This window comes from Stenella coeruleoalba (genome assembly GCF_951394435.1).
Source record: "Stenella coeruleoalba genome assembly, contig: scaffold_37, whole genome shotgun sequence".
NCBI lineage: Eukaryota > Metazoa > Chordata > Mammalia > Artiodactyla > Delphinidae > Stenella > Stenella coeruleoalba.
This window is the reverse complement of record NW_027645927.1, coordinates 1,595,085-1,622,730: the sequence shown is the minus strand read 5'-3', so window position 1 is coordinate 1,622,730 and position 27,646 is coordinate 1,595,085. Positions and strand designations below refer to the sequence as shown.

The 27,646-nt window shown below is 43.6% G+C and overlaps 1 long non-coding RNA gene across 18 annotated transcripts in view; it reads left to right on the top strand.

Moving 5' to 3' along the window:
* The window catches only part of LOC307181459, a 1,863,373-nt gene that overhangs the window by 1,284,837 nt on the left and 550,890 nt on the right, over window positions 1-27,646 (top strand). Inside the window, exon 1 of one of the 18 annotated variants that reach the window (XR_013826822.1) lies at window positions 13,062-13,126. The exons of 15 other annotated variants lie outside the window; for them this stretch is intronic. This is a non-coding gene — a long non-coding RNA (uncharacterized lncRNA). Of the gene's footprint in view, window positions 1-13,061; window positions 13,127-16,222; window positions 16,286-25,724; window positions 25,768-27,646 lie in introns of those variants that run through there. 2 more of the 18 variants (XR_013826823.1, XR_013826824.1) reach the window with 2 other exon arrangements.

The following is a 27,646-nucleotide window of genomic DNA, read 5'->3' as shown; positions in this document are numbered from 1 at the left end:
AAAGGGTCTTCATTTGCTCACCGAACCTCTCCAATCCTATCACTGCTGCGTTTATGCCCCTGTACACATGCTTGATTCTCTTTCGGAGACATAGCAATCCATAGGTTTTAAGATACTTACAAGTCAGGTACATTCTTAGGCGTTTAATATGCGGTGTTGAGTCCATTTCGTTGAGCAAGGAGTAGCTCTTGTCTATTCCATATTTGGCTTAAGGAACTTTATCTGTGCTCATTTCAATCTCTGGTTTTATGCAGCACCCCAACTCACCTTTCCCCTTAAGCAAGCATAAGTTGGTTTTCTAAATTTGAGACCCTGTTCTGTTCTGTAATTCAGTTCCTGTGTAGCCAAGTTTACATTCCGTGTATTACTGATATCTTATGATGTTTCTTTTTCTGTGTGACTTATTTCAGTTAGAATCATCATACCTGAATCCACTCATTGTGCTGCTAAGGGCCTGATGACATAGATTTCATTGCTGAGTGATATTGCTTTGTAAGTAAATACCACAACTTCTTTATCCATTTTTCACTTTCTGCGATGTTGAACTTGTACTGTAAACGATGTTCTTGTAAACAGAGGCGTCCCAAACTTTGGGGTGGCTGTGTCTTTTTGATTTTAATTTCCCTAAGCTATAGGACCATAAGTGGCAGTGCCCTAGGCTCTGTTGCTTTGTTTTTTAGATGTTTCAGGAAACACCATACACTTCTCCCTAGTGTCTGTTGGCAATTTACATCCCGCCCATCAGCATAACAAGGCTCCCAGTTCTCCATGGCCTGTCCTGCCTTTCTGGATTTTACACTTTTTTCAGATGGCCCTTTTGACCAGGGGGAAGTGAGACTTCATTGTAGTGCAGATTTCCTTTGCAAGCTTGCTTGGTTGGCCAAAAAGGGCGTATGCGTTTTTTCCTGAATATATTCAGGAAAAAACGCATACGCCCTTTTTGGCCAAGTGTATCATTGTGTATGTTCTGCCTCTTTTCTTATGCTTTCAATGCAATTCCACTCTACCTCCTGAAATCGGTTTCCTGCAATTCTGCCCCGCTTTCAAGTCCTCTTGGCAGCCTTACTTCAGTGTATTTTTGGACGATAGCTGTCATTTATAACTCTGCAGGTTTGTGAATTACAGTGCCCCTGAGCTCCTTTCTTCAACTCGCTTTCTTTTGAGCTGGCCGCAACACTGCAGGATGGCTTCAGGCCCTAATCTGGTTCCGGTACGGCACGCTGAGCCTTTGGTTAATTCCTCTTCCTGGTGGGAAATGAGAGTTAAATTTGCCCGTCCAGACACCTCCAGCTAGTCTCTCATTGGTTCTCGCTATTCCTGTTCTTCTTCCACAGAAATTGCAAACTGGGCCAAACAGGAGGTTAAAGGCGCTGACTCTCCAAGTGGGGAGAGTGTTAGTAAAGCTTCTGGAATGTTGCACCCGAGTACCAGGGAAGGAAAACTGAGACATATTTGAACACGTCTCCCGTTCACATGGTTGATCATACTTGGGTTCCACATGCATGTTTTAGCTGAAGGAAGAATACCTTAAACCTGTGTATTTGAAACCCGTGGAATGGGTACCATGCAATATGACTTCAAAGGGTCTTCATTTGCTCACCGAACCTCTCCAATCCTATCACTGCTGCGTTTATGCCCCTGTACACATGCTTGATTCTCTTTCGGAGACATAGCAATCCATAGGTTTTAAGATACTTACAAGTCAGGTACATTCTTAGGCGTTTAATATGCGGTGTTGAGTCCATTTCGTTGAGCAAGGAGTAGCTCTTGTCTATTCCATATTTGGCTTAAGGAACTTTATCTGTGCTCATTTCAATCTCTGGTTTTATGCAGCACCCCAACTCACCTTTCCCCTTAAGCAAGCATAAGTTGGTTTTCTAAATTTGAGACCCTGTTCTGTTCTGTAATTCAGTTCCTGTGTAGCCAAGTTTACATTCCGTGTATTACTGATATCTTATGATGTTTCTTTTTCTGTGTGACTTATTTCAGTTAGAATCATCATACCTGAATCCACTCATTGTGCTGCTAAGGGCCTGATGACATAGATTTCATTGCTGAGTGATATTGCTTTGTAAGTAAATACCACAACTTCTTTATCCATTTTTCACTTTCTGCGATGTTGAACTTGTACTGTAAACGATGTTCTTGTAAACAGAGGCGTCCCAAACTTTGGGGTGGCTGTGTCTTTTTGATTTTAATTTCCCTAAGCTATAGGACCATAAGTGGCAGTGCCCTAGGCTCTGTTGCTTTGTTTTTTAGATGTTTCAGGAAACACCATACACTTCTCCCTAGTGTCTGTTGGCAATTTACATCCCGCCCATCAGCATAACAAGGCTCCCAGTTCTCCATGGCCTGTCCTGCCTTTCTGGATTTTACACTTTTTTCAGATGGCCCTTTTGACCAGGGGGAAGTGAGACTTCATTGTAGTGCAGATTTCCTTTGCAAGCTTGCTTGGTTGGCCAAAAAGGGCGTATGCGTTTTTTCCTGAATATATTCAGGAAAAAACGCATACGCCCTTTTTGGCCAAGTGCATCATTGTGGACGTTCTGCCTCTTTTCCTATGCTTTCAATGCAATTCCAGTCTACCTCCTGAAATCGGTTTCCTGCAATTCTGCCCCGCTTTCAAGTCCTCTTGGCAGCCTTACTTCAGTCTATTTTTGGACGATAGCTGTCATTTATAACTCTGCAGGTTTGTGAATTACAGTGCCCCTGAGCTCCTTTCTTCAACTCGCTTTCTTGTGACCTGGCCGCAACACCGCAGGATGTCTTCAGGCCCTAATCTTGTTCCGGCACGGCACGCTGAGCCTTTGGTTATTTCCTCTTCCTGGTGGGAAATGAGAGTTAAATTTGCCCATCCAGACACCTCCAGCTAGTCTCTCATTGGTTCTCGCTATTCCTGTTCATCTTCCACAGAAATTGCAAACTGGGCCAAACAGGAGGTTAAAGGGACAGACTCTCCAAGTGGGGAGAGTGTTAGAAAAGCGTCTGGAATGTTGCACCCGAGTACCAGGGTACGAAAACTGAGACATATTTGAACACGTCTCCCGATCACATGGTTGATCATACTCTAGGTTCCACATGCATGTTTTAGCTGAAGGAAGAATACCTTAAACCTGGGTAGTTGAAACCCGTGGAATGGGTACCATGCAATATGACTTCAAAGGGTCTTCATTTGCTCACGAACCTCTCCAATCCTAACACTGCTGCGTTTATGCCCCTGTACACATGCTTGATTCTCTTTCGGAGACATAGCAATCCATAGGTTTTAAGATACTTACTAGTCAGGTACATTCTTAGGCGTTTAATATGCGGTGTTGAGTCCATTTCGTTGAGCAAGGAGTAGCTCTTGTCTATTCCATATTTGGCTTAAGGAACTTTATCTGTGCTCATTTCAATCTCTGGTTTTATGCAGCACCCCAACTCACCTTTCCCCTTAAGCAAGCATAAGTTGGTTTTCTAAATTTGAGACCCTGTTTTGTTCTGTAATTCAGTTCCTGTGTAGCCAAGTTTTCATTCCGTGTATTACTGATACCTTATGATGTTTCTTTTTCTGTGTGACTTATTTCAGTTAGAATCATCATACCTGAATCCACTCATTGTGCTGCTAAGGGCCTGATGACACAGATTTCATTGCTGAGTGATATTGCTTTGTAAGTAAATACCACAACTTCTTTATCCATTTTTCACTTTCTGCGATGTTGAACTTGTACTGTAAACGAGGTTCTTGTAAACAGAGCCGTTCCAAACATTGGGGTGGCTGTGTCTTTTTGATTTTAATTTCCCTAAGCTATAGGACCATAAGTGGCAGTGCCCTAGGCTCAGTTGCTTTGTTTTTTAGATGTTTAAGGAAACACCATACACTTCTCCCGAGTGTCTGTTGGCAATTTACATCCCGCCCATCAGCATAACAAGGCTCCCAGTTCTCCATGGCCTGTCCTGCCTTTCTGGATTTTACACTTTTTTCAGATGGCCCTTTTGACCAGGGGGAAGTGAGACTTCATTGTAGTGCAGATTTCCTTTGCAAGCTTGCTTGGTTGGCCAAAAAGGGCGTATGCGTTTTTTCCTGAATATATTCAGGAAAAAACGCATACGCCCTTTTTGGCCAAGTGTATCATTGTGTACGTTCTGCCTCTTTTCTTATGCTTTCAATGCAATTCCACTCTACCTCCTGAAATCGGTTTCCTGCAATTCTGCCCCGCTTTCAAGTCCTCTTGGCAGCCTTACTTCAGTGTATTTTTGGACGATAGCTGTCATTTATAACTCTGCAGGTTTGTGAATTACAGTGCCCCTGAGCTCCTTTCTTCAACTCGCTTTCTTTTGAGCTGGCCGCAACACTGCAGGATGGCTTCAGGCCCTAATCTGGTTCCGGTACGGCACGCTGGGCGTTTGGTTAATTCCTCTTCCTGGTGGGAAATGAGAGTTAAATGTGCCCGTCCAGACACCTCCAGCTAGTCTCTCATTGGTTCTCGCTATTCCTGTTCTTCTTCCACAGAAATTGCAAACTGGGCCAAACAGGAGGTTAAAGGCGCTGACTCTCCAAGTGGGGAGAGTGTTAGTAAAGCTTCTGGAATGTTGCACCCGAGTACCAGGGGAGGAAAACTGAGACATATTTGAACACGTCTCCCGTTCACATGGTTGATCATACTTGGGTTCCACATGCATGTTTTAGCTGAAGGAAGAATACCTTAAACCTGTGTATTTGAAACCCGCGGAATGGGTACCATGCAATATGACTTCAAAGGGTCTTCATTTGCTCACCGAACCTCTCCAATCCTATCACTGCTGCGTTTATGCCCCTGTACACATGCTTGATTCTCTTTCGGAGACATAGCAATCCATAGGTTTTAAGATACTTACTAGTCAGGTACATTCTTAGGCGTTTAATATGGGGTGTTGAGTCCATTTCGTTGAGCAAGGAGTAGCTCTTGTCTATTCCATATTTGGCTTAAGGAACTTTATCTGTGCTCATTTCAATCTCTGGTTTTATGCAGCACCCCAACTCACCTTTACCCTTAAGCAAGCATAAGTTGGTTTTCTAAATTTGAGACCCTGTTCTGTTCTGTAATTCAGTTCCTGTGTAGCCAAGTTTACATTCCGTGTATTACTGATATCTTATGATGTTTCTTTTTCTGTGAGACTTATTTCAGTTAGAATCATCATACCTGAATCCACTCATTGTGCTGCTAAGGGCCTGATGACATAGATTTCATTGCTGAGTGATATTGCTTTGTAAGTAAATACCACAACTTCTTTATCCATTTTTCACTTTCTGCGATGTTGAACTTGTACTGTAAACGATGTTCTTGTAAACAGAGGCATCCCAAACTTTGGGGTGGCTGTGTCTTTTTGATTTTAATTTCCCTAAGCTATAGGACCATAAGTGGCAGTGCCCTAGGCTCTGTTGCTTTGTTTTTTAGATGTTTCAGGAAACACCATACACTTCTCCCGAGTGTCTGTTGGCAATTTACATCCCGCCCATCAGCATAACAAGGCACCCAGTTCTCCATGGCCTGTCCTGCCTTTCTGGATTTTACACTTTTTTCAGATGGCCCTTTTGACCGGGGGGAAGTGAGACTTCATTGTAGTGCAGATTTCCTTTGCAAGCTTGCCTGGTTGGCCAAAAAGGGCGTATGCGTTTTTTCCTGAATATATTCAGGAAAAAACGCATACGCCCTTTTTGGCCAAGTGCATCATTGTGGACGTTCTGCCTCTTTTCCTATGCTTTCAATGCAATTCCAGTCTACCTCCTGAAATCGGTTTCCTGCAATTCTGCCCCGCTTTCAAGTCCTCTTGGCAGCCTTACTTCAGTCTATTTTTGGACGATAGCTGTCATTTATAACTCTGCAGGTTTGTGAATTACAGTGCCCCTGAGCTCCTTTCTTCAACTCGCTTTCTTGTGACCTGGCCGCAACACCGCAGGATGGCTTCAGGCCCTAATCTGGTTCCGGCCCGGCATGCTGAGCCTTTGGTTAATTCCTCTTCCTGGTGGGAAATGAGAGTTAAATTTGCCCGTCCAGACACCTCCAGCTAGTCTCTCATTGGTTCTCGCTATTCCTGTTCATCTTCCGCAGAAATTGCAAACTGGGCCAAACAGGAGGTTAAAGGCGCTGACTCTCCAAGTGGGGAGAGTGTTAGTAAAGCGTCTGGAATGTTGCACCTGAGTACCAGGGGAGGAAAACTGAGACATATTTGAACACGTCTCCGGATCACATGGTTGATCATACTCTGGGTTCCACATGCATGTTTTAGCTGAAGGAAGAATACCTAAAACCTGGGTAGTTGAAACCCGTGGAATGGGTACCATGCAATATGACTTCAAAGGGTCTTCATTTGCTCACCGAACCTCTCCAATCCTATCACTGCTGCGTTTATGCCCCTGTACACCTGCTTGATTCTCTTTCGGAGACATAGCAATCCCTAGGTTTTAAGATACTTACTAGTCAGGTACATTCTTAGGCGTTTAATATGCGGTGTTGAGTCCATTTCTTTGAGCAAGGAGTAGCTCTTCTCTATTCCATATTTGGCTTAAGGAACTTTATCTGTGCTCATTTCAATCTCTGGTTTTATGCAGCACCCCAACTCACCTTTACCCTTAAGCAAGCATAAGTTGGTTTTCTAAATTTGAGACCCTGTTCTGTTCTGTAATTCAGTTCCTGTGTAGCCAAGTTTACATTCCGTGTATTACTGATATCTTATGATGTTTCTTTTTCTGTGTGACTTATTTCAGTTAGAATCATCATACCTGAATCCACTCACTGTGCTGCTAAGGGCCTGATGACACAGATTTCATTGCTGAGTGATATTGCTTTGTAAGTAAATACCACAACTTCTTTATCCATTTTTCACTTTCTGCGATGTTGAACTTGTACTGTAAACGAGGTTCTTGTAAACAGAGCTGTTCCAAACTTTGGGGTGGCTGTGTCTTTTTAATTTTAAATTCCCTAAGCTATAGGACCATAAGTGGAAGTGCCCTAGGCTCTGTTGCTTTGTTTTTTAGATGTTTCAGGAAACAGGATACACTTCTCCGGAGTGTCTGTTGGCAATTTACATCCCGCCCATCAGCATAACAAGGCTCCCAGTTCTCCATGGCCTGTCCTGCCTTTCTGGATTTTACACTTTTTTCAGATGGCCCTTTTGACCGGGGGGAAGTGAGACTTCATTGTAGTGCAGATTTCCTTTGCAAGTTTGCTTGGTTGGCCAAAAAGGGCGTATGCGTTTTTTCCTGAATATATTCAGGAAAAAACGCATACGCCCTTTTTGGCCAAGTGCATCATTGTGGACGTTCTGCCTCTTTTCCTATGCTTTCAATGCAATTCCAGTCTACCTCCTGAAATCGGTTTCCTGCAATTCTGCCCCGCTTTCAAGTCCTCTTGGCAGCCTTACTTCAGTCTATTTTTGGACGATAGCTGTCATTTATAACTCTGCAGCTTTGTGAATTACAGTGCCGCTGAGCTCCTTTCTTCAACTCGCTTTCTTGTGACCTGGCCGCAACACCGCAGGATGTCTTCAGGCCCTAATCTGGTTCCGGCACGGCACGCTGAGCCTTTGGTTAATTCCTCTTCCTGGTGGGAAATGAGAGTTAAATTTGCCCATCCAGACACCTCCAGCTAGTCTCTAATTGGTTCTCGCTATTCCTGTTCATCTTCCACAGAAATTGCAAACTAGGCCAAACAGGAGGTTAAAGGGACTGACTCTCCAAGTGGGGAGAGTGTTAGTAAAGCGTCTGGAATGTTGCAACCGAGTACCAGGGTACGAAAACTGAGACATATTTGAACACGTCTCCCGATCACATGGTTGATCATACTCTAGGTTCCACATGCATGTTTTAGCTGAAGGAAGAATACCTTAAACCTGGGTAGTTGAAACCCGTGGAATGGGTACCATGCAATATGACTTCAAAGGGTCTTCATTTGCTCACGAACCTCTCCAATCCTATCACTGCTGCGTTTATGCCCCTGTACACATGCTTGATTCTCTTTCAGAGACATAGCAATCCATAGGTTTTAAGATACTTACTAGTCAGGTACATTCTTAGGCGTTTAATATGCGGTGTTGAGTCCATTTCGTTGAGCAAGGAGTAGCTCTTGTCTATTCCATATTTGGCTTAAGGAACTTTATCTGTGCTCATTTCAATCTCTGGTTTTATGCAGCACCCCAACTCACCTTTACCCTTAAGCAAGCATAAGTTGGTTTTCTAAATTTGAGACCCTGTTCTGTTCTGTAATTCAGTTCCTGTGTAGCCAAGTTTACATTCCGTGTATTAGTGATATCTTATGAAGTTTCTTTTTCTGTGTGACTTATTTCAGTTAGAATCATCATACCTGAATCCACTCATTGTGCTGCTAAGGGCCTGATGACACAGATTTCATTGCTGAGTGATATTGCTTTGTAAGTAAATACCACAACTTTTTTATCCATTTTTCACTTTCTGCGATGTTGAACTTGTACTGTAAACGAGGTTCTTGTAAACAGAGCCATTCCAAACTTTGGGGTGGCTGTGTCTTTTTGATTTTAAATTCCCTAAGCTATAGGACCATAAGTGGAAGTGCCCTAGGCTCTGTTGCTTTGTTTTTTAGATGTTTCAGGAAACACCATACACTTCTCCCGAGTTTTTGTTGGCAATTTACATCCCGCCCTTCAGCATAACAAGGCTCCCAGTTCTCCATGGCCTGTCCTGCCTTTCTGGATTTTACACTTTTTTCAGATGGCCCTTTTGACCGGGGGGAAGTGAGACTTCATTGTAGTGCAGATTTCCTTTGCAAGCTTGCTTGGTTGGCCAAAAAGGGCGTATGCGTTTTTTCCTGAATATATTCAGGAAAAAACGCATACGCCCTTTTTGGCCAAGTGCATCATTGTGGACGTTCTGCCTCTTTTCCTATGCTTTCAATGCAATTCCAGTCTACCTCCTGAAATCGGTTTCCTGCAATTCTGCCCCGCTTTCAAGTCCTCTTGGCAGCCTTACTTCAGTCTATTTTTGGACGATAGCTGTCATTTATAACTCTGCAGCTTTGTGAATTACAGTGCCGCTGAGCTCCTTTCTTCAACTCGCTTACTTGTGACCTGGCCGCAACACCGCAGGATGGCTTCAGGCCCTAATCTGGTTCCGGCCCGGCATGCTGAGCCTTTGGTTAATTCCTCTTCCTGGTGGGAAATGAGAGTTAAATTTGCCCATCCAGACACCTCCAGCTAGTCTCTCATTGGTTCTCGCTATTCCTGTTCATCTTCCACAGAAATTGCAAACTGGGCCAAACAGGAGGTTAAAGGGACAGACTCTCCAAGTGGGGAGAGTGTTAGAAAAGCGTCTGGAATGTTGCACCCGAGTACCAGGGTACGAAAACTGAGACATATTTGAACACGTCTCCCGATCACATGGTTGATCATACTCTAGGTTCCACATGCATGTTTTAGCTGAAGGAAGAATACCTTAAACCTGGGTAGTTGAAACCCGTGGAATGGGTACCATGCAATATGACTTCAAAGGGTCTTCATTTGCTCACGAACCTCTCCAATCCTAACACTGCTGCGTTTATGCCCCTGTACACATGCTTGATTCTCTTTCGGAGACATAGCAATCCATAGGTTTTAAGATACTTACTAGTCAGGTACATTCTTAGGCGTTTAATATGCGGTGTTGAGTCCATTTCGTTGAGCAAGGAGTAGCTCTTGTCTATTCCATATTTGGCTTAAGGAACTTTATCTGTGCTCATTTCAATCTCTGGTTTTATGCAGCACCCCAACTCACCTTTCCCCTTAAGCAAGCATAAGTTGGTTTTCTAAATTTGAGACCCTGTTTTGTTCTGTAATTCAGTTCCTGTGTAGCCAAGTTTTCATTCCGTGTATTACTGATACCTTATGATGTTTCTTTTTCTGTGTGACTTATTTCAGTTAGAATCATCATACCTGAATCCACTCATTGTGCTGCTAAGGGCCTGATGACACAGATTTCATTGCTGAGTGATATTGCTTTGTAAGTAAATACCACAACTTCTTTATCCATTTTTCACTTTCTGCGATGTTGAACTTGTACTGTAAACGAGGTTCTTGTAAACAGAGCCGTTCCAAACATTGGGGTGGCTGTGTCTTTTTGATTTTAATTTCCCTAAGCTATAGGACCATAAGTGGCAGTGCCCTAGGCTCAGTTGCTTTGTTTTTTAGATGTTTAAGGAAACACCATACACTTCTCCCGAGTGTCTGTTGGCAATTTACATCCCGCCCATCAGCATAACAAGGCTCCCAGTTCTCCATGGCCTGTCCTGCCTTTCTGGATTTTACACTTTTTTCAGATGGCCCTTTTGACCAGGGGGAAGTGAGACTTCATTGTAGTGCAGATTTCCTTTGCAAGCTTGCTTGGTTGGCCAAAAAGGGCGTATGCGTTTTTTCCTGAATATATTCAGGAAAAAACGCATACGCCCTTTTTGGCCAAGTGTATCATTGTGTACGTTCTGCCTCTTTTCTTATGCTTTCAATGCAATTCCACTCTACCTCCTGAAATCGGTTTCCTGCAATTCTGCCCCGCTTTCAAGTCCTCTTGGCAGCCTTACTTCAGTGTATTTTTGGACGATAGCTGTCATTTATAACTCTGCAGGTTTGTGAATTACAGTGCCCCTGAGCTCCTTTCTTCAACTCGCTTTCTTTTGAGCTGGCCGCAACACTGCAGGATGGCTTCAGGCCCTAATCTGGTTCCGGTACGGCACGCTGGGCGTTTGGTTAATTCCTCTTCCAGGTGGGAAATGAGAGTTAAATGTGCCCGTCCAGACACCTCCAGCTAGTCTCTCATTGGTTCTCGCTATTCCTGTTCTTCTTCCACAGAAATTGCAAACTGGGCCAAACAGGAGGTTAAAGGCGCTGACTCTCCAAGTGGGGAGAGTGTTAGTAAAGCTTCTGGAATGTTGCACCCGAGTACCAGGGGAGGAAAACTGAGACATATTTGAACACGTCTCCCGTTCACATGGTTGATCATACTTGGGTTCCACATGCATGTTTTAGCTGAAGGAAGAATACCTTAAACCTGTGTATTTGAAACCCGTGGAATGGGTACCATGCAATATGACTTCAAAGGGTCTTCATTTGCTCACCGAACCTCTCCAATCCTATCACTGCTGCGTTTATGCCCCTGTACACATGCTTGATTCTCTTTCGGAGACATAGCAATCCATAGGTTTTAAGATACTTACTAGTCAGGTACATTCTTAGGCGTTTAATATGGGGTGTTGAGTCCATTTCGTTGAGCAAGGAGTAGCTCTTGTCTATTCCATATTTGGCTTAAGGAACTTTATCTGTGCTCATTTCAATCTCTGGTTTTATGCAGCACCCCAACTCACCTTTACCCTTAAGCAAGCATAAGTTGGTTTTCTAAATTTGAGACCCTGTTCTGTTCTGTAATTCAGTTCCTGTGTAGCCAAGTTTACATTCCGTGTATTACTGATATCTTATGATGTTTCTTTTTCTGTGAGACTTATTTCAGTTAGAATCATCATACCTGAATCCACTCATTGTGCTGCTAAGGGCCTGATGACATAGATTTCATTGCTGAGTGATATTGCTTTGTAAGTAAATACCACAACTTCTTTATCCATTTTTCACTTTCTGCGATGTTGAACTTGTACTGTAAACGATGTTCTTGTAAACAGAGGCATCCCAAACTTTGGGGTGGCTGTGTCTTTTTGATTTTAATTTCCCTAAGCTATAGGACCATAAGTGGCAGTGCCCTAGGCTCTGTTGCTTTGTTTTTTAGATGTTTCAGGAAACACCATACACTTCTCCCGAGTGTCTGTTGGCAATTTACATCCCGCCCATCAGCATAACAAGGCACCCAGTTCTCCATGGCCTGTCCTGCCTTTCTGGATTTTACACTTTTTTCAGATGGCCCTTTTGACCGGGGGGAAGTGAGACTTCATTGTAGTGCAGATTTCCTTTGCAAGCTTGCCTGGTTGGCCAAAAAGGGCGTATGCGTTTTTTCCTGAATATATTCAGGAAAAAACGCATACGCCCTTTTTGGCCAAGTGCATCATTGTGGACGTTCTGCCTCTTTTCCTATGCTTTCAATGCAATTCCAGTCTACCTCCTGAAATCGGTTTCCTGCAATTCTGCCCCGCTTTCAAGTCCTCTTGGCAGCCTTACTTCAGTCTATTTTTGGACGATAGCTGTCATTTATAACTCTGCAGGTTTGTGAATTACAGTGCCCCTGAGCTCCTTTCTTCAACTCGCTTTCTTGTGACCTGGCCGCAACACCGCAGGATGGCTTCAGGCCCTAATCTGGTTCCGGCCCGGCATGCTGAGCCTTTGGTTAATTCCTCTTCCTGGTGGGAAATGAGAGTTAAATTTGCCCGTCCAGACACCTCCAGCTAGTCTCTCATTGGTTCTCGCTATTCCTGTTCATCTTCCGCAGAAATTGCAAACTGGGCCAAACAGGAGGTTAAAGGCGCTGACTCTCCAAGTGGGGAGAGTGTTAGTAAAGCGTCTGGAATGTTGCACCTGAGTACCAGGGGAGGAAAACTGAGACATATTTGAACACGTCTCCGGATCACATGGTTGATCATACTCTGGGTTCCACATGCATGTTTTAGCTGAAGGAAGAATACCTAAAACCTGGGTAGTTGAAACCCGTGGAATGGGTACCATGCAATATGACTTCAAAGGGTCTTCATTTGCTCACCGAACCTCTCCAATCCTATCACTGCTGCGTTTATGCCCCTGTACACCTGCTTGATTCTCTTTCGGAGACATAGCAATCCCTAGGTTTTAAGATACTTACTAGTCAGGTACATTCTTAGGCGTTTAATATGCGGTGTTGAGTCCATTTCTTTGAGCAAGGAGTAGCTCTTCTCTATTCCATATTTGGCTTAAGGAACTTTATCTGTGCTCATTTCAATCTCTGGTTTTATGCAGCACCCCAACTCACCTTTACCCTTAAGCAAGCATAAGTTGGTTTTCTAAATTTGAGACCCTGTTCTGTTCTGTAATTCAGTTCCTGTGTAGCCAAGTTTACATTCCGTGTATTACTGATATCTTATGATGTTTCTTTTTCTGTGTGACTTATTTCAGTTAGAATCATCATACCTGAATCCACTCACTGTGCTGCTAAGGGCCTGATGACACAGATTTCATTGCTGAGTGATATTGCTTTGTAAGTAAATACCACAACTTCTTTATCCATTTTTCACTTTCTGCGATGTTGAACTTGTACTGTAAACGAGGTTCTTGTAAACAGAGCTGTTCCAAACTTTGGGGTGGCTGTGTCTTTTTAATTTTAAATTCCCTAAGCTATAGGACCATAAGTGGAAGTGCCCTAGGCTCTGTTGCTTTGTTTTTTAGATGTTTCAGGAAACAGGATACACTTCTCCGGAGTGTCTGTTGGCAATTTACATCCCGCCCATCAGCATAACAAGGCTCCCAGTTCTCCATGGCCTGTCCTGCCTTTCTGGATTTTACACTTTTTTCAGATGGCCCTTTTGACCGGGGGGAAGTGAGACTTCATTGTAGTGCAGATTTCCTTTGCAAGTTTGCTTGGTTGGCCAAAAAGGGCGTATGCGTTTTTTCCTGAATATATTCAGGAAAAAACGCATACGCCCTTTTTGGCCAAGTGCATCATTGTGGACGTTCTGCCTCTTTTCCTATGCTTTCAATGCAATTCCAGTCTACCTCCTGAAATCGGTTTCCTGCAATTCTGCCCCGCTTTCAAGTCCTCTTGGCAGCCTTACTTCAGTCTATTTTTGGACGATAGCTGTCATTTATAACTCTGCAGCTTTGTGAATTACAGTGCCGCTGAGCTCCTTTCTTCAACTCGCTTTCTTGTGACCTGGCCGCAACACCGCAGGATGTCTTCAGGCCCTAATCTGGTTCCGGCACGGCACGCTGAGCCTTTGGTTAATTCCTCTTCCTGGTGGGAAATGAGAGTTAAATTTGCCCATCCAGACACCTCCAGCTAGTCTCTAATTGGTTCTCGCTATTCCTGTTCATCTTCCACAGAAATTGCAAACTAGGCCAAACAGGAGGTTAAAGGGACTGACTCTCCAAGTGGGGAGAGTGTTAGTAAAGCGTCTGGAATGTTGCAACCGAGTACCAGGGTACGAAAACTGAGACATATTTGAACACGTCTCCCGATCACATGGTTGATCATACTCTAGGTTCCACATGCATGTTTTAGCTGAAGGAAGAATACCTTAAACCTGGGTAGTTGAAACCCGTGGAATGGGTACCATGCAATATGACTTCAAAGGGTCTTCATTTGCTCACGAACCTCTCCAATCCTATCACTGCTGCGTTTATGCCCCTGTACACATGCTTGATTCTCTTTCAGAGACATAGCAATCCATAGGTTTTAAGATACTTACTAGTCAGGTACATTCTTAGGCGTTTAATATGCGGTGTTGAGTCCATTTCGTTGAGCAAGGAGTAGCTCTTGTCTATTCCATATTTGGCTTAAGGAACTTTATCTGTGCTCATTTCAATCTCTGGTTTTATGCAGCACCCCAACTCACCTTTACCCTTAAGCAAGCATAAGTTGGTTTTCTAAATTTGAGACCCTGTTCTGTTCTGTAATTCAGTTCCTGTGTAGCCAAGTTTACATTCCGTGTATTAGTGATATCTTATGAAGTTTCTTTTTCTGTGTGACTTATTTCAGTTAGAATCATCATACCTGAATCCACTCATTGTGCTGCTAAGGGCCTGATGACACAGATTTCATTGCTGAGTGATATTGCTTTGTAAGTAAATACCACAACTTTTTTATCCATTTTTCACTTTCTGCGATGTTGAACTTGTACTGTAAACGAGGTTCTTGTAAACAGAGCCATTCCAAACTTTGGGGTGGCTGTGTCTTTTTGATTTTAAATTCCCTAAGCTATAGGACCATAAGTGGAAGTGCCCTAGGCTCTGTTGCTTTGTTTTTTAGATGTTTCAGGAAACACCATACACTTCTCCCGAGTTTTTGTTGGCAATTTACATCCCGCCCTTCAGCATAACAAGGCTCCCAGTTCTCCATGGCCTGTCCTGCCTTTCTGGATTTTACACTTTTTTCAGATGGCCCTTTTGACCGGGGGGAAGTGAGACTTCATTGTAGTGCAGATTTCCTTTGCAAGCTTGCTTGGTTGGCCAAAAAGGGCGTATGCGTTTTTTCCTGAATATATTCAGGAAAAAACGCATACGCCCTTTTTGGCCAAGTGCATCATTGTGGACGTTCTGCCTCTTTTCCTATGCTTTCAATGCAATTCCAGTCTACCTCCTGAAATCGGTTTCCTGCAATTCTGCCCCGCTTTCAAGTCCTCTTGGCAGCCTTACTTCAGTCTATTTTTGGACGATAGCTGTCATTTATAACTCTGCAGCTTTGTGAATTACAGTGCCGCTGAGCTCCTTTCTTCAACTCGCTTACTTGTGACCTGGCCGCAACACCGCAGGATGGCTTCAGGCCCTAATCTGGTTCCGGCCCGGCATGCTGAGCCTTTGGTTAATTCCTCTTCCTGGTGGGAAATGAGAGTTAAATTTCCCCGTCCAGACACCTCCAGCTAGTCTCTCATTGGTTCTCGCTATTCCTGTTCATCTTCCGCAGAAATTGCAAACTGGGCCAAACAGGAGGTTAAAGGCGCTGACTCTCCAAGTGGGGAGAGTGTTAGTAAAGCATCTGGAATGTTGCACCCGAGTACCAGGGGAGGAAAACTGAGACATATTTGAACACGTCTCCCGATCACATGGTTGATCATACTCTGGGTTCCACATGCATGTTTTAGCTGAAGGAAGAAACCCTAAAACCTGGGTAGTTGAAACCCGTGGAATGGGTACCATGCAATATGACTTCAAAGGGTCTTCATTTGCTCACCGAACCTCTCCAATCCTATCACTGCTGCGTTTATGCCCCTGTACACATGCTTGATTCTCTTTCGGAGACATAGCAATCCCTAGGTTTTAAGATACTTACTAGTCAGGTACATTCTTAGGCGTTTAATATGCGGTGTTGAGTCCATTTCTTTGAGCAAGGAGTAGCTCTTCTCTATTCCATATTTGGCTTAAGGAACTTTATCTGTGCTCATTTCAATCTCTGGTTTTATGCAGCACCCCAACTCACCTTTACCCTTAAGCAAGCATAAGTTGGTTTTCTAAATTTGAGACCCTGTTCTGTTCTGTAATTCAGTTCCTGTGTAGCCAAGTTTACATTCCGTGTATTACTGATATCTTATGATGTTTCTTTTTCTGTGTGACTTATTTCAGTTAGAATCATCATACCTGAATCCACTCACTGTGCTTCTAAGGGCCTGATGACACACATTTCATTGCTGAGTGATATTGCTTTGTAAGTAAATACCACAACTTTTTTATCCATTTTTCACTTTCTGCGATGTTGAACTTGTACTGTAAACGAGGTTCTTGTAAACAGAGCCGTTCCAAACTTTGGGGTGGCTGTGTCTTTTTGATTTTAAATTCCCTAAGCTATAGGACCATAAGTGGAAGTGCCCTAGGCTCTGTTGCTTTGTTTTTTAGATGTTTAAGGAAACACCATACACTTCTCCCGAGTGTCTGTTGGCAATTTACATCCCGCCCATCAGCATAACAAGGCTCCCAGTTCTCCATGGCCTGTCCTGCCTTTCTGGATTTTACACTTTTTTCAGATGGCCCTTTTGACCGGGGGGAAGTGAGACTTCATTGTAGTGCAGATTTCCTTTGCAAGCTTGCTTGGTTGGCCAAAAAGGGCGTATGCGTTTTTTCCTGAATATATTCAGGAAAAAACGCATACGCCCTTTTTGGCCAAGTGCATCATTGTGGACGTTCTGCCTCTTTTCCTATGCTTTCAATGCAATTCCAGTCTACCTCCTGAAATCGGTTTCCTGCAATTCTTCCCCGCTTTCAAGTCCTCTTGGCAGCCTTACTTCAGTCTATTTTTGGACGATAGCTGTCATTTATAACTCTGCAGGTTTGTGAATTACAGTGCCCCTGAGCTCCTTTCTTCAACTCGCTTTCTTTTGAGCTGGCCGCAACACCGCAGGATGGCTTCAGGCCCTAATCTGGTTCCGGCCCGGCACGCTGAGCCTTTGGTTAATTCCTCTTCCTGGTAGGAAATGAGAGTTAAATTTGCCCGTCCAGACACCTCCAGCTAGCCTCTCATTGGATCTCGCTATTCCTGTTCATCTTCCGCAGAAATTGCAAACTGGGCCAAACAGGAGGTTAAAGGGACTGACTCTCCAAGTCGGGAGAGTGTTAGTAAAGCGTCTGGAATGTTGCACCCGAGTACCAGGGTACGAAAACTGGGACATATTTGAACACGTCTCCCGATCACATGGTTGATCATACTCTAGGTTCCACATGCATGTTTTAGCTGAAGGAAGAATACTTTAAACCTGGGTAGTTGAAACCCGTGGAATGGGTACCATGCAATATGACTTCAAAGGGTCTTCATTTGCTCACCGAACCTCTCCAATCCTATCACTGCTGCGTTTATGCCCCTGTACACATGCTTGATTCTCTTTCGGAGACATAGCAATCCATAGGTTTTAAGATACTTACTAGTCAGGTACATTCTTAGGCGTTTAATATGCGGTGTTGAGTCCATTTCGTTGAGCAAGGAGTAGCGCTTGTCTATTCCATATTTGGCTTAAGGAACTTTATCTGTGCTCATTTCAATCTCTGGTTTTATGCAGCACCCCAACTCACCTTTACCCTTAAGGAAGAATAAGTTGGTTTTCTAAATTTGAGACCTTGTTCTGTTCTGTAATTCAGTTCCTGTGTAGCCAAGTTTACATTCCGTGTATTACTGATATCTTATGATGTTTCTTTTTCTGTGTGACTTACTTCAGTTAGAATCATCATACCTGAATCCACTCATTGTGCTGCTAAGGGCCTGATGACACAGATTTCATTGCTGAGTGATATTGCTTTGTAAGTAAATACCACAATTTCTTTATCCATTTTTCACTTTCTGCGATGTTGAACTTGTACTGTAAACGAGGTTCTTGTAAACAGAGGCGTCCCAAACTTTGGGGTGGCTGAGTCTTTTTGATTTTAATTTCCCTAAGCTATAGGACCATAAGTGGAAGTGCCCTAGGTTCTGTTGCTTTGTTTTTTAGATGTTTCAGGAAACACCATACACTTCTCCCGAGTGGTTGTTGGCAATTTACATCCCGCCCATCAGCATAACAAGGCTCCCAGTTCTCCATGGCCTGTCCTGCCTTTCTGGATTTTACACTTTTTTCAGATGGCCCTTTTGACCGGGGGGAAGTGAGACTTCATTGTAGTGCAGATTTCCTTTGCAAGCTTGCTTGGTTGGCCAAAAAGTGCGTATGGGTTTTTTCCTGAATATATTCAGGAAAAAACGCATACGCCCTTTTTGGCCAAGTGCATCATTGTGGACGTTCTGCCTCTTTTCCTATGCTTTCAATGCAATTCCAGTCTACCTCCTGAAATCGGTTTCCTGCAATTCTGCCCCGCTTTCAAGTCCTCTTGGCAGCCTTACTTCAGTCTATTTTTGGACGATAGCTGTCATTTATAACTCTGCAGGTTTGTGAATTACAGTGCCCCTGAGCTCCTTTCTTCAACTCGCTTTCTTGTGAACTGGCTGCAACACCGCAGGATGGCTTCAGGCCCTAATCTGGTTCCGGCACGGCACGCTGAGCCTCTGGTTATTTCCTCTTCCTGGTGGGAAATGAGAGTTAAATTTGCCCATCCAGACACCTCCAGCTAGTCTCTCATTGGTTCTCGCTATTCCTGTTCATCTTCCGCAGAAATTGCAAACTGGGCCAAACAGGAGGTTAAAGGCGCTGACTCTCCAAGTGGGGAGAGTGTTAGTAAAGCGTCTGGAATGTTGCACCCGAGTACCAGGGGAGGAAAACTGAGACATATTTGAACACGTCTCCCGATCACATGGTTGATCATACTCTGGGTTCCACATGCATGTTTTAGCTGAAGGAAGAATACCTAAAACCTGGGTAGTTGAAACCCGTGGAATGGGTACCATGCAATATGACTTCAAAGGGTCTTCATTTGCTCACCGAACCTCTCCAATCCTATCACTGCTGCGTTTATGCCCCTGTACACATGCTTGATTCTCTTTCGGAGACATAGCAATCCCTAGGTTTTAAGATACTTACTAGTCAGGTACATTCTTAGGCGTTTAATATGCGGTGTTGAGTCCATTTCTTTGAGCAAGGAGTAGCTCTTCTCTATTCCATATTTGGCTTAAGGAACTTTATCTGTGCTCATTTCAATCTCTGGTTTTATGCAGCACCCCAACTCACCTTTACCCTTAAGCAAGCATAAGTTGGTTTTCTAAATTTGAGACCCTGTTCTGTTCTGTAATTCAGTTCCTGTGTAGCCAAGTTTACATTCCGTGTATTACTGATATCTTATGATGTTTCTTTTTCTCTGTGACTTATTTCAGTTAGAATCATCATACCTGAATCCACTCATTGTGCTGCTAAGAGCCTGATGACACAGATTTCATTGCTGACTGATATTGCTTTGTAAGTAAATACCACAACTTCTTTATCCATTTTTCACTTTCTGCGATGTTGAACTTGTACTGTAAAGGAGGTTCTTGTAAATAGAGCCGTTCCAAACTTTGGGGTGGCTGTGTCTTTTTGATTTTAATTTCCCTAAGCTATAGGACCATAAGTGGAAGTGCCCTAGGTTCTGTTGCTTTGTTTTTTAGATGTTTCAGGAAACACCATACACTTCTCCCGAGTGGTTGTTGGCAATTTATATCCTGCCCATCAGCATAACAAGGCTCCCAGTTCTCCATGGCCTGTCCTGCCTTTCTGGATTTTACACTTTTTTCAGATGGCCCTTTTGACCGGGGGGAAGTGAGACTTCATTGTAGTGCAGATTTCCTTTGCAAGTTTGCTTGGTTGGCCAAAAAGGGCATATGCGTTTTTTCCTGAATATATTCAGGAAAAAACGCATACGCCCTTTTTGGCCAAGTGCATCATTGTGGACGTTCTGCCTCTTTTCCTATGCTTTCAATGCAATTCCAGTCTACCTCCTGAAATCGGTTTCCTGCAATTCTGCCCCGCTTTCAAGTCCTCTTGGCAGCCTTACTTCAGTCTATTTTTGGATGATAGCTGTCATTTATAACTCTGCAGCTTTGTGAATTACAGTGCCCCTGAGCTCCTTTCTTCAACTCGCTTTCTTTTGAGCTGGCCGCAACACCGCAGGATGGCTTCAGGCCCTAATCTGGTTCCGGTACGGCACACTGAGCCTTTGGTTATTTCCTCTTCCTGGTGGGAAATGAGAGTTAAATTTGCCCGTCCAGACACCTCCAGCTAGCCTCTCATTGGTTCTCGCTATTCCTGTTCATCTTCCGCAGAAATTGCAAACTGTGCCTAACAGGAGGTTAAAGGCGCTGACTCTCCAAGTGGGGAGAGTGTTAGTAAAGCGTCTGGAATGTTGCACCCGAGTACCAGGGGAGGAAAACTGAGACATATTTGAACACGTCTCCCGATCACATGGTTGATCATACTCTGGGTTCCACATGCATGTTTTAGCTGAAGGAAGAATACCTAAAACCCGGGTAGTTGAAACCCGTGTAATGGGTACCATGCAATATGACTTCAAAGGGTCTTCATTTGCTCACCAAACCTCTCCAATCCTATCACTGCTGCGTTTATGCCCCTGTACACATGCTTGATTCTCTTTCGGAGACATAGCAATCCATAGGTTTTAAGATACTTACTAGTCAGGTACATTCTTAGGCGTTTAATATTCGGTGTTGAGTCCATTTCCTTGAGCAAGGAGTACCTCTTGTCTATTCCATATTTGGCTTAAGGAACTTTATCTGTGCTCATTTCAATCTCTGGTTTTATGCAGCACCCCAACTCACCTTTCCCCTTAAGCAAGCATAAGTTGCTTTTCTAAATTTGAGACCCTGTTCTGTTCTGTAATTCAGTTCCTGTGTAACCAAGTTTACATTCCGTGTATTACTGATATCTTATGATGTTTCTTTTTCTGTGTGACTTATTTCAGTTAGAATCATCATACCTGAATCCACTCATTGTGCTGCTAAGGGCCTGATGACACAGATTTCATTGCTGAGTGATATTGCTTTGTAAGTAAATACCACAACTTCTTTATCCATTTTTCACTTTCTGCGATGTTGAACTTGTACTGTAAACGAGGTTCTTGTAAACAGAGCCGTTCCAAACTTTGGGGTGGCTGTGTGTTTTTGATTTTAATTTCCCTAAGCTATAGGACCATAAGTGGAAGTGCCCTAGGTTCTGTTGCTTTGTTTTTTAGATGTTTCAGGAAACACCATACACTTCTCCCGAGTGGTTGTTGGCAATTTACATCCCGCCCATCAGCATAACAAGGCTCCCAGTTGTCCATGGCTTGTCCTGCCTTTCTGGATTTTACACTTTTTTCAGATGGCCCTTTTGACCGGGGGGAAGTGAGACTTCATTGTAGTGCAGATTTCCTTTGCAAGCTTGCTTGGTTGGCCAAAAAGGGCGTATGCATTTTTTCCTGAATATATTCAGGAAAAAACGCATACGCCCTTTTTGGCCAAGTGCATCATTGTGGACGTTCTGCCTCTTTTCCTATGCTTTCAATGCAATTCCAGTCTACCTCCTGAAATCGGTTTCCTGTAATTCTGCCCCGCTTTCAAGTCCTCTTGGCAGCCTTACTTCAGTATATTTTTGGACGATAGCTGTCATTTATAACTCTGCAGGTTTGTGAATTACAGTGCCCCTGAGCTCCTTTCTTCAACTCGCTTTCTTGTGACCTGGCCGCAACACCGCAGGATGGCTTCAGGCCCTAATCTGGTTCTGGCACGGCACGCTGAGCCTTTGGTTAATTCCTCTTCCTGGTGGGAAATGAGAGTTAAATTTGCCCATCCAGACACCTCCAGCTAGCCTCTCATTGGTTCTCGCTATTCCTGTTCATCTTCCACAGAAATTGCAAACTGGGCCAAACAGGAGGTTAAAGGGACTGACTCTCCAAGTCAGGAGAGTGTTAGTAAAGCGTCTGGAATGTTGCACCCGAGTACCAGGGGAGGAAAACTGAGACATATTTGAACACGTCTCCCGTTCACATGGTTGATCATACTTGGGTTCCACATGCATGTTTTAGCTGAAGGAAGAATACCTTAAACCTGGAGAGTTAAGACCCGTGTAATGGGTACCATGCAATATGACTTCAAAGGGTCTTCATTTGCTCACCAAACCTCTCCAATCTTATCACTGCTGCGTTTATGCCCCTGTACACATGCTTGATTCTCTTTCGGAGACATAGCAATCCATAGGTTTTAAGATACTTACTAGTCAGGTACATTTTTAGGCGTTTAATATGGGGTGTTGAGTCCATTTCGTTGAGCAAGGAGTAGCTCTTGTCTATTCCATATTTGGCTTAAGGAACTTTATCTGTGCTCGTTTCAATCTCTGGTTTTATGCAGCACCCCAACTCACCTTTACCCTTAAGCAAGCATAAGTTGGTTTTCTAAATTTGAGACCCTGTTCTGTTCTGTAATTCAGTTCCTGTGTAGCCAAGTTTACATTCCGTGTATTACTGATATCTTATGATGTTTCTTTTTCTGTGTGACTTATTTCAGTTAGAATCATCATACCTGAATCCACTCATTGTGCTGCTAAGGGCCTGATGACACAGATTTCATTGCTGAGTGATATTGCTTTGTAAGTAAATACCACAACTTCTTTATCCATTTTTCACTTTCTGCGATGTTGAACTTGTACTGTAAACGAGGTTCTTGTAAACAGAGCCGTTCCAAACTTTGGGGTGGCTGTGTCTTTTTGATTTTAATTTCCCTAAGCTATAGGACCATAAGTGGAAGTGCCCTAGGTTCTGTTGCTTTGTTTTTTAGATGTTTCAGGAAACACCATACACTTCTCCAGAGTGGTTGTTGGCAATTTACATCCCGCCCATCAGCATAACAAGGCTCCCAGTTCTCCATGGCCTGTCCTGCCTTTCTGGATTTTACACTTTTTTCAGATGGCCCTTTTGACCGGGGGGAAGTGAGACTTCATTGTAGTGCAGATTTCCTTTGCAAGCTTGCTTGGTTGGCCAAAAAGGGCGTATGCGTTTTTTCCTGAATATATTCAGGAAAAAATGCATACGCCCTTTTTGGCCAAGTGCATCATTGTGGACGTTCTGCCTCTTTTCCTATGCTTTCAATGCAATTCCAGTCTACCTCCTGAAATCGGTTTCCTGCCATTCTGCCCCGCTTTCAAGTCCTCTTGGCAGCCTTACTTCAGTCTATTTTTGGACGATAGCTGTCATTTATAACTCTGCAGCTTTGTGAATTACAGTGCCCCTGAGCTCCTTTCTTCAACTCGCTTTCTTTTGAGCTGGCCGCAACACCGCAGGATGGCTTCAGGCCCTAATCTGGTTCCGGTATGGCACACTCAGCCTTTGGTTATTTCCTCTTCCTGGTGGGAAATGAGAGTTAAATTTGCCCGTCCAGACACCTCCAGCTAGCCTCTCATTGGTTCTCGCTATTCCTGTTCATCTTCCGCAGAAATTGCAAACTGTGCCAAACAGGAGGTTAAAGGCGCTGACTCTCCAAGTGGGGAGAGTGTTAGTAAAGCGTCTGGAATGTTGCACCCGAGTACCAGGGGAGGAAAACTGAGACATATTTGAACACGTCTCCCGATCACATGGTTGATCATACTCTGGGTTCCACATGCATGTTTTAGCTGAAGGAAGAATACCTAAAACCTGGGTAGTTGAAACCCGTGGAATGGGTACCATGCAATATGACTTCAAAGGGTCTTCATTTGCTCACCGAACCTCTCCAATCCTATCACTGCTGCGTTTATGCCCCTGTACACATGCTTGATTCTCTTTCGGAGACATAGCAATCCATAGGTTTTAAGATACTTACTAGTCAGGTACATTCTTAGGCGTTTAATATGCGGTGTTGAGTCCATTTCGTTGAGCAAGGAGTAGCTCTTGTCTATTCCATATTTGGCTTAAGGAACTTTATCTGTGCTCATTTCAATCTCTGGTTTTATGCAGAACCCCAACTCACCTTTCCCCTTAAGCAAGCATAAGTTGGTTTTCTAAATTTGAGACCCTGTTCTGTTTTGGAATGCAGTTCCTGTGTAGCCAAGTTTACATTCCGTGTATTAGTGATATCTTATGATGTTTCTATTTCTGTGTGACTTATTTCAGTTAGAATCATCGTACCTGAATCCACTCATTATGCTGCTACGGGCCTGATGACATAGATTTCATTGCTGAGTGATACTGCATTGTACGTAAGTACCACAAGTTCTTTATCCATTTTTCACTTTCTGTGATATTGAACTTGTACGGTAAACGAGGTTCTTGTAAACGGAGGCGTCCCAAACTTTGGGGTGGCTGTGTCTTTTTGATTTTAATTTCCCTAAGCTATAGGACCATAAGTGGAAGTGCCCTAGGCTCTGTTGCTTTGTTTTTTAGATGTTTCAGGAAACACCATACACTTCTCCCGAGTGGTTGTTGGCAATTTACATCCCGCCCATCAGCATAACAAGGCTCCCAGTTCTCCATGGCCTGTCCTGCCTTTCTGGATTTTACACTTTTTTCAGATGGCCCTTTTGACCGGGGGGAAGTGAGACTTCATTGTAGTGCAGATTTCCTTTGCAAGTTTGCTTGGTTGGCCAAAAAGGGCGTATGCGTTTTTTCCTGAATATATTCAGGAAAAAACGCATACGCCCTTTTTGGCCAAGTGCATCATTGTGGACGTTCTGCCTCTTTTCCTATGCTTTCAATGCAATTCCAGTCTACCTCCTGAAATCGGTTTCCTGCAATTCTGCCCCGCTTTCAAGTCCTCTTGGCAGCCTTACTTCAGTCTATTTTTGGACGATAGCTGTCATTTATAACTCTGCAGGTTTGTGAATTACAGTACCCCTGAGCTCCTTTCTTCAACTTGCTTTCTTGTGACCTGGCCGCAACACCACAGGATGGCTTCAGGCCCTAATCTGGTTCCGGCACGGCACGCTGAGCCTTTGGTTATTTCCTCTTCCTGTTGGGAAATGAGAGTTAAATTTGCCCGTCCAGACACCTCCAGCTAGCCTCTCATTGGTTCTCGCTATTCCTGTTCATCTTCCGCAGAAATTGCAAACTGGGTCAAACAGGAGGTTAAAGGCGCTGACTCTCCAAGTGGGGAGAGTGTTAGTAAAGTGTCTGGAATGTTGCACCCGAGTACCAGGGGAGGAAAACTGAGACATATTTGAACACGTCTCCCTTTCACATGGTTGATCATACTTGGGTTCCACATGCATGTTTTAGCTGAAGGAAGAATACCTTAAACCTGGAGAGTTAAGACCCGTGTAATGGGTACCATGCAATATGACTTCAAAGGGTCTTCATTTGCTCACCGAACCTCTCCAATCCTATCACTGCTGCGTTTATGCCCCTGTACACATGCTTGATTCTCTTTCGGAGACATAGCAATCCATAGGTTTTAAGATACTTACTAGTCAGGTACATTCTTAGGCGTTTAATATGGGGTGTTGAGTCCATTTCATTGAGCAAGGAGTAGCTCTTGTCTATTCCATATTTGGCTTAAGGAACTTTATCTGTGCTCATTTCAATCTCTGGTTTTATGCAGCACCCCAACTCACCTTTACCCTTAAGCAAGCATAAGTTGGTTTTCTAAATTTGAGACCCTGTGCTGTTTTGGAATTCAGTTCCTGTGTAGCCAAGTTTACATTCTGTGTATTAGTGATATCTTATGATGTTTCTTTTTCTGTGTGACTTATTTCAGTTAGAATCATCGTACCTGAATCTACTCATTATGCTGCTACAGGCCTGATGACATAGATTTCATTGCTGTGTGATACTGCATTGTACGTAAGTACCACAAGTTCTTTATCCATTTTTCACTTTCTGCGATGTTGAACTTGTACTGTAAACGAGGTTCTTGTAAACAGAGCCGTTCCAAACATTGGGGTGGCTGTGTCTTTTTGATTTTAATTTCCCTAAGCTATAGGACCATAAGTGGAAGTGCCCTAGGCTCTGTTGCTTTGTTTTTTAGATGTTTCAGGAAACACCATACACTTCTCCCGAGTGTCTGTTGGCAATTTACATCCCGCCCATCAGCATAACAAGGCTCCCAGTTCTCAATGGCCTGTTGCCTTTCTGGATTTTACACTTTTTTCAGATGGCCCTTTTGACCGGGGGGAAGTGAGACTTCATTGTAGTGCAGATTTCCTTTGCAAGCTTGCTTGGTTGGCCAAAAAGGGCGTATGCGTTTTTTCCTGAATATATTCAGGAAAAAACGCATACGCACTTTTTGGCCAAGTGCATCATTGTGGACGTTCTGACTCTTTTCCTATGCTTTCAATGCAATTCCAGTCTACCTCCTGAAATCGGTTTCCTGCAATTCTGCCCCGCTTTCAAGTCCTCTTGGCAGCCTTACTTCAGTCTATTTTTGGACGATAGCTGTCATTTATAACTCTGCAGGTTTGTGAATTACAGTGCCCCTGAGCTCCTTTCTTCAACTCGCTTTCTTGTGACCTGGCCGCAACACCGCAGGATGTCTTCAGGCCCTAATCTGGTTCCGGCCCGGCATGCTGAGCCTTTGGTTAATTCCTGTTCCTGGTGGGAAATGAGAGTTAAATTTGCCCGTCCAGACACCTCCAGCTAGCCTCTCATTGGTTCTCGCTATTCCTGTTCATCTTCCGCAGAAATTGCAAACTGTGCCAAACAGGAGGTTAAAGGCGCTGACTCTCCAAGTGGGGAGAGTGTTAGTAAAGCGTCTGGAATGTTGCACCCGAGTACCAGGGGAGGAAAACTGAGACATATTTGAACACGTCTCCCGATCACATGGTTGATCATACTCTGGGTTCCACATGCATGTTTTAGCTGAAGGAAGAATACCTAAAACCTGGGTAGTTGAAACCCGTGTAATGGGTACCATGCAATATGACTTCAAAGGGTCTTCATTTGCTCACCAAACCTCTCCAATCCTATCACTGCTGCGTTTATGCCCCTGTACACATGCTTGATTCTCTTTCGGAGACATAGCAATCCATAGGTTTTAAGATACTTACTAGTCAGGTACATTCTTAGGCGTTTAATATGGGGTGTTGAGTCCATTTCGTTGAGCAAGGAGTAGCTCTTGTCTATTCCATATTTGGCTTAAGGAACTTTATCTGTGCTCGTTTCAATCTCTGGTTTTATGCAGCACCCCAACTCACCTTTCCCCTTAAGCAAGCATAAGTTGCTTTTCTAAATTTGAGACCCTGTTCTGTTTTGGAATGCAGTTCCTGTGTAGCCAAGTTTACATTCCGTGTATTAGTGATATCTTATGATGTTTCTTTTTCTGTGTGACTTATTTCAGTTAGAATCATCGTACCTGAATCCACTCATTATGCTGCTACGGGCCTGATGACATAGATTTCATTGCTGAGTGATACTGCATTGTACGTAAGTACCACAAGTTCTTTATCCATTTTTCACTTTCTGTGATATTGAACTTGTACGGTAAACGAGGTTCTTGTAAACGGAGGCGTCCCAAACTTTGGGGTGGCTGTGTCTTTTTGATTTTAATTTCCCTAAGCTATAGGACCATAAGTGGAAGTGCCCTAGGCTCTGTTGCTTTGTTTTTTAGATGTTTCAGGAAACACCATACACTTCTCCCGAGTGGTTGTTGGCAATTTACATCCCGCCCATCAGCATAACAAGGCTCCCAGTTCTCCATGGCCTGTCCTGCCTTTCTGGATTTTAC